This window comes from Malus domestica, chromosome 15, assembly GCF_042453785.1.
Source record: "Malus domestica chromosome 15, GDT2T_hap1".
Lineage (NCBI taxonomy): Eukaryota > Viridiplantae > Streptophyta > Magnoliopsida > Rosales > Rosaceae > Malus > Malus domestica.
In genome coordinates, this window is record NC_091675.1 from 21,311,963 (window position 1) to 21,319,295 (window position 7,333).

A 7,333-nucleotide genomic window follows, 5' to 3' on the forward strand; every position below is an offset into this window, starting at 1 on the left:
ATCGTGCTACGGCGGAGTCGGGACTGAGATGTGACATTAGGTTTGTATTACCTATTTTGTTTGTGTCGTATTTGAATTTGGATTTGACTTCTTAGTCGGACTCCTTGTTTGGTGGAGAGATTTTGTTAATTACCTGTGTGAGTAGGATTTTGATTTAGTTCCAATTAGTATTAGGATTCTCATTGTAACCTAAGTCTTATGCACTATGTTAATGCACAAAATCAGTGAGACTTTGGAACAACATAAAGTGTCAAGTTAATTTGTGGCCTTCGCAAGGTTGCTCCAGTCACCTAGTAAAGATAATATGTAAAGATATAAAGATATGAAAGCAAACACAAGATGTACGTGGTTCATCCTAAGTTGGGCTACGTCCACGAGGGTAGAGAAGTTCTCATTAATATTGAAGAGTTTACACAATACATAGGTTCAAGCATAATCATCATTATTGAGTTCTAATGACGAGTTTAAGTACAATAATGGCATTAGGAATGCGAAGTTGATATTTGGTACTTTGTTAAAATTCGCTTCCACTTGAACATAAAAGTACAACACTTCCCTCCTAACCAAACTAAGACCTAAAACTTTAATGGAAGAATTGAGCTCCTATTACTGTACCAACACTAGCACAATCCTATTCTATAAATAATCACACTCTGTTGACCCTAGAAATTGCAAAACCTACGTGGCACACATGCCGAGTAGCTACTGAGCTAACTACGCGTTTATGTTGATGTGGGTGTGCCAATTCTTGACCGAGCTCGGTCGGGTGAATAAAATAAATATGGTGATGCGCAGTGACGAATCGCGTTGCTGACTTCTTTTTCTTATACCTTTGTTGTTGTTGTTGTTGTTTATTTTTTATTTTTTTATTTTTTTATTTATTAAAAAAAACAGCGTTGCGTTATCATCGTTTTAGTGGTTCATTCTATTATTTCTTCACCTCATTCTCATTGTTTATTTTATACGTCTTCTTCTCAAATATATCCACCATTACTGCGACCTCATTTAAACTTAATTTGCATCAGTCCGTTATATTTGGATGGCTCTATTTTTAAGATCTCGAGCATAATTTGATAAGAGTGGATACGTTAGCCAGAGCATTATGTTTTTTGTTTTGTATCTAAATTTGAACTATTTCTTCTAGGCTTCTAGTTTTAAATTAAATTAGAGAATTATTCAGGAAAAAAAAAATCTCAATAATTGGGGCACCTCACTATCCAATTCTATGTATATTGGTTAAATAACCAATTCTATAACTAATGACCCAACATGGTGTACTAATTAATGTGTATGACAGATACTCAATACTAGAATATTCCTTAATAAAGCATATGGTGTGTCTTGTTGGCATTTTTTTTGTTTGCAATAAGATTATACTATAAATTGTAATGTCTGGCATAATGTACTTGTCTTTTACGTACTAATGTGAATCTAACCAAATATATATCGCTCAAGCATCTTCCCCAAAGATGCTGCCCACATTAAGAGGGAGATATCTTCTAACATTTTGTCCTAGCCAAATATATATGGCTTAAGCATCTTCCCAAAAGATGCTCCTAAGTTCCTAACATTACGATAGAGATATAATTCTAATATTTTGTTTCAATGTTGTCCTTTACGTGCCAACGTGAATCTAACCAAATATAGATGTGTTGATGCACAAAACCGGATGATCTTGGAACAACGTAAATCCGACCGTGAATCTGCATGAAATGTAAATAACACAAGATGTATCATGGTTCACCTCAAGGTTTGTGTTACGTCCACACTGATTATGTATTTATCTGAGGAAAAGAGAGCGTTGAGAGTGAGAGCTTTGAGAGGGGGTGAGGAGCCTTAGGAATTGGTCTCAGAAATGACCTCCTCTAATTGTAAGGGTGAGGGGTCCTTTTATAGAATAAGGACTCCTCACTTATTATATATTTGCCCCTTCCTTTATCACATAATTACATTTAAGTCCCCCGAGTATTTGTACGAGATCTAAATATGAGGCCCTAAATATGATATAAATAGTAGTCCCCCAAGTCTTCAGTCAAGAGAGTCTTTTGGCTGGAGACTTGAAATTCAGTCCATGTGTGGGCTGAAGTAACTAGATGTTGTCTTGAACTGATGTTTGATATGAGGCGGTGCTCAATCTGAAATGATGCTCAACTAGAAGTAGCACATGTTGCGAGGCTGCTCGGCTTGTGACTTATGTTGCCTTGGTTAGCTCGGCTTGTGGCATTGAAGGTGAGGGAGTCCCTTTTATAGAATAAGGGCTCGCTCCTCAATACATAAATGATGGGCTAGAGTTAATGCTCGCGGTGAGGCGGTTGCTCAGTAGGCGGCGATATTCTCTAATGGTGGTGAGGGAGTCCCTTTTATAGAATAAGGGTTCGCTCCTCAATACATAAGTGATGGGTTAGGAGTAATGCTTGTAGCGAGTCGGTTGCTCAGTAGGCGGCGATGCTCTCTAATGATGGTGAGGGAGTCCCTTTTATAGAATAAGGGATCGCTCCTCAATACATAAGTGATGGGTTAGGAGTGATGCTCGTGGTGAGGCGGTTGCTCAGCTGGCGGCGTTGCTCTTTAATGGAGGTGAGGGAGTCCCTTTTATAAAATAAGGGCTCGTTCCTCAGTACATAAGTGATGGGCTAGGAGTGATGCCCGCGGCGAGGCGGTTGCTCAGCTGGCAGCGTTACTCTCTAATGAAGGTGAAGGAGTCCCTTTTATAAAATAAGGGCTCGCTCCTCAGTACATAAATAATGGGTGCTTTCTAATGAAAATAAGGGAGTCCCTTTTATAGAATAAGGGCTCGCTCCTTAATACATAAATAATGGGCTAAGTCCCCCAAGTATTTTTCATGAGGCCCAATTGAAGCCCAATATATGATACATAATGTAGTCCCCCAAGTCTTCGGTCAATAGAGTCTGTTGGCTTGAGACTTCAAATTGAATCTATGTATGGGCCGAAGTGGCGGTTGTTCGGAGGCGGTATTTGTATACCCTGCACTGAAGCTTTGTAGGTGAAGCTTTGCAAGTGAAGCTTTGAAGCTAGAGCTCTGTAAATGACGCTTTTGAAGCTAGAGCTCTGTAAATGAAGCTTTTGAAGCTGATTGACATGAGTGATGCTCATGAATATTAATGTTGATTGACATGAATGATGCTCATGGGATGTTGTCATGAGTGATGCTCATGAATGTTAACATGAGTGATGCTCATAAATGTTGACATGAATGATGGTCATGAATGTTTATGTATGATTGTCATGAGTGATGCTCATGAATGTTTATGTATGAATGACATGAGTCATGCTCATGTATAATTTGGAGTACTGAGCGTACTTTTGATCACCTGGTTGGTAGCATGAAGGAGAGTATGGGTTGTACATTTCATCACCTGGTTGGTGGCATGAATGGCTAGTTGCTAAATGATATTAGAGTACGGGTTGTACATTTCATCACCTAGTTGGTGGTAATAACGGCAGGTTGCCGAATAATTTTGGAGTACTGGGCGTACTTTTGATCACCTGGTTGGTGGTAATAGCGGCGGGTTGCCGAATAATTTTAAAGTACTAGACGTACTTTTGATCACCTGGTTGGTGGTAATAACGGCAGATTGCCGAATAATTTTGGGTTTATGGGCCTTTGCTCTCCACATGACATTGCAGCCCATTTATTTTGGGCTTTGCCGTTTTTTTTTATTACCCTTTGATGAGGTTTATACATATTACCCTTTGATGGGGTTTATACAGATGTCTCCGAAAGATAATAAAAATAAATTACATCATTCTGGTAGGGTGTTTATTCCTTGCTTTTGCTTTTGTTTTCTGCTTTGCCTTTTCTTTGGTTTTTCTGTTTTGCTTTTGTTTTTCCACCACTCTCTCTGTCTCTTCACTGGCAGACAAAATGAATCGTAATCATAGGAAAATTTTTGCTTTTCTTCTTTTCTCTTTTCCTTTTCCTTTTCACTTTTGCTTTTCACCTCTGTCTTTGCTTTTCTCCAGATTTTGAGCGTTTTGAGTGATGTCCCATATCTCTTTGTCTGATCACTCAGAAAATATGAACAGATAGGAGAAAAATGGATGCATGACCTGAAAGTGTATGCAGTAGAGGTGTTGGACCCAGAAACAGCAACAGCATGCATCATCCTTAAGCGACAAAAACATCATCAGCATGTCCACGTGCTTCCCCCTGAATTCTTGAGGCCTTGAGCTTCTCTCTCCTCATCATTTGATCAAGAATAAGACCCAAAAACTGGCCAGCTTCGAGGCAGTGGCGAGGGTTGGGATCTGTACAAATTTTTCAACAAGTAGGAAATGGATCGTCAGATCAAGTTGATCCAACGGTTGCGAAAGGGACCCATCAACCCAGCGGACCCATCAACAAGACGGGCACCGTGGTTGCTGACGTAGTGGAGTGGGACCGGGGTGATGAATCTGTGGTGTATGAGGCGGGTGAGTCGATGAAGGATTTGAGGTCTGGAGATGTACCGCTCGAGTCTGTGTGCAGATTCTCGTTCATGTGACCATTGAGGATCATCGAAGTTGGTGGGGGCGGGCACCTCAGATTATCTGGCTTCCTGTCCTCGAACTCCGAGCCACTGCTCGCGTTACAACTGTTCACTGTTGTTCCTCCTCCAGATCAGGGAGTCAACCTTCAAGTCAAAGCTACGAAAACCAAAGAAATGAAATGTGGTGGTAGGTGGTGTGGTCTCTCAGCTCAGTTAATTTCTAAAGATCAAACTTTGTGCCGGGAGAAGAAAACCAAGGCAGTGAAGCAGTATCAGCAGCAGCGAAGGGGGAGAGAAAAGGATCAGATGAAAGAGAAAGGATGGAGGGAATGAAATAGTACAAGCAGTGTGATGGCAGCAACGGAGAAACAGTTCAAGTTGGAGTTGAATACACCAACAATATTATTATGTTTGTGAATCGCTGGCACCATGTGTACATTGAAGCACTGGAGGCTCCAACTTTAATCATTGTCATGCCACGGATAAAGAAAAGACATGGAGAATACAGAGAACAAAAATTCAAGACACCGAAAATTGCACCATCACCAGCTTTAAACAATCTGGCACCGACTAAACACAGTCCAGTTCCACCACACAATATTATTTTAGTTAGCATCACTACCACCAACATTTTTAGATAGAGAGAGAAAGAGAGAGGCCTTCGTCGGTGTGGACGCCCAAGAACAGAAGAGAGATGAGGAACATGAGAGAGTCAGAGAGTCATGTCAATTACTCATGTCAATTACTCACGTCAGGCCAACAAGCACTTTTGCACACTCCCATCTCTTTCTGCTCTGTGTGTATTGTTTCTCTCTCTAGAGAGTAGAGTGATGGTGGAGTTTTGGGAGTTATCTTGATGTGGTGGCGGAACAAAGGACGGGCACTGAGGTTTTGATCTCTTGGGTTTTTTTTTGCAGATTTTGCAGATTTTGTATATTCATGGTAGAGGTGAAAAAATGAAAGAGAACCGACATAGTTTTTCGTGTTGATTCCCACAGACGGCGCCAAATGTTAATGCACAAAACCGGATGGTCTTGGAACAACGTAAATCCGACCGTGAATCTACATGAAATGTAAATAACACAAGATGTATCGTGGTTCACCCCAAGGTTTGGGCTACGTCCACATTGATTATGTATTTATCTGAGGGAGAGAGAGCGTTGAGAGTGAGAGCTTTGAGACGGGGTGAGGAGCCTTAGGAATTGGTCTCAAAAATGGCCTCCTCTAATTGTGAGGGTGAGGGATCCTTTTATAGAATAAGGACTCCTCATTTATTACATATTTGCCCCTTCCCTTATCACATAATTACATTTAAGTCCCCGAGTATTTGTACGAGATCTAAATACGAGGCCCTAAATATGATATAAACAAGATGGATTAAACATCTTCCCTAAAGATGCTCCTAACATTAAGAGAGATATCTTCTAACATTTTGTCTCATTGAAAAGCTACATTGTTCCTAAAAATAAATAAACAATAAAATATTGTGCATTTGTTTATAACATGCACCATTGGAACCAATTAGATTCATTACCAATGTTAGTTTAAACCAAAAATAGATGTTTGGATGTAAATTTATGTCATCTCTTTCTTTGATGAAAATGCACATACAAAATAATAACACCTAAAACCTCACTCGCCCACAATGAAACTACAAGAAATCAAATTAATATAGGCAGAAATATTTACCTCTAAAAACCACCAATATGGGCAAATGCATAGAAAAATCGCCCCTAATAACAAGAAGTGGCGGAAAGTAGATTCGCCTCTAAAAAGGTTGTTGCTATTGTTATTAGATACAAAAAATGTCAAACATTCGCCCCTATTATTTTTGTTGCCACATTGGCAGGTTTTATGAATACACATAATTACGGGTAGATAAATGCATTCGCTCCTAATACTTTCATTTATATAAAAAAAAAATCCACAAGATAATAAATACATTATCCACCCAAACGTCATTTATTGGTTTTGAATCATTCACAATATTCAAACCCAACATGATTCAACTTCATCTTTCTAAACCGTAGAACAATAGAATAATTTTAATAAAAAATTACAAGAAAAAACATTTTCTTCCTTCAATCTTCTCCTTTCCGTCAATCTCAAGCTTTGTAGACCAGATCTCTAAGTCCATCTTCTTATGTTGCAGCAGCACATGAGTCTAAATAAAAACAAAAAAGAAAACGTAAAGTAATTTGTACGAACAAACAAGAAAAATCAAACCTGAATTCCAATCAATTAAACGTATAAAAATAAATAAACAAAGATTAACACAAGGCAATTACCTCTAAAATTGAAAGTTCTTGAGAATTCTTTCTCACTATCAATCAAATGATATTTCTATTCCAATCTATTCATAAAATTCTCTTCCACTCTAAATTATTCAAAATCTCGCCAAGTGTACCTGCAACACAATTCAAGTCAAACCAAATAAAATGAGTTTTAACTTTTCTGTGACAAACTTTTCTTTTGGTCCTCTCGGAGTAGCAAAGAAGAAATAGACAACAAAAGATTACTAAGGATGAAAGAAAGAGAAGATGGATTGGGATCTGCACAAGAGAAAGAGAGGGGAAGAAAAATGAAGGAAAAATGGAAAAATGATGAGTTGTGTGGCAGTTGAAGAAGGGAAAAGAGAAAAATGAGGGAGGTGGGTTTGTATTGGAATTAGGGTTTACATAATTAATGTTTTTTCCTACTAAATAATAATATCCTGTATTTTGATTTTTTGTAAACATTAATTTGTAATTAAACATATCCGCCTTAAATAGAAAAAAAAAAGTTTAAATAAATAAGTACAAACATCCGCCCCTAATGAAAAAAATAATTAAATTTAAATAATT

At 38.4% G+C, this 7,333-nt stretch overlaps 1 long non-coding RNA gene across 1 annotated transcript; it reads right to left on the reverse strand.

The window, feature by feature from the left end:
• Positions 1 to 6,413: 6,413 nt before the first annotated feature.
• On the reverse strand, positions 6,414 to 7,124 carry LOC139192400 (uncharacterized). The gene is made up of 2 exons (XR_011576543.1): positions 6,779 to 7,124; positions 6,414 to 6,654 (listed from the first exon to the last, which is right to left on the reverse strand). It is a non-coding gene; the product is annotated as an uncharacterized lncRNA (long non-coding RNA).
• Between the last annotated feature and the right edge of the window lie 209 nt (positions 7,125 to 7,333).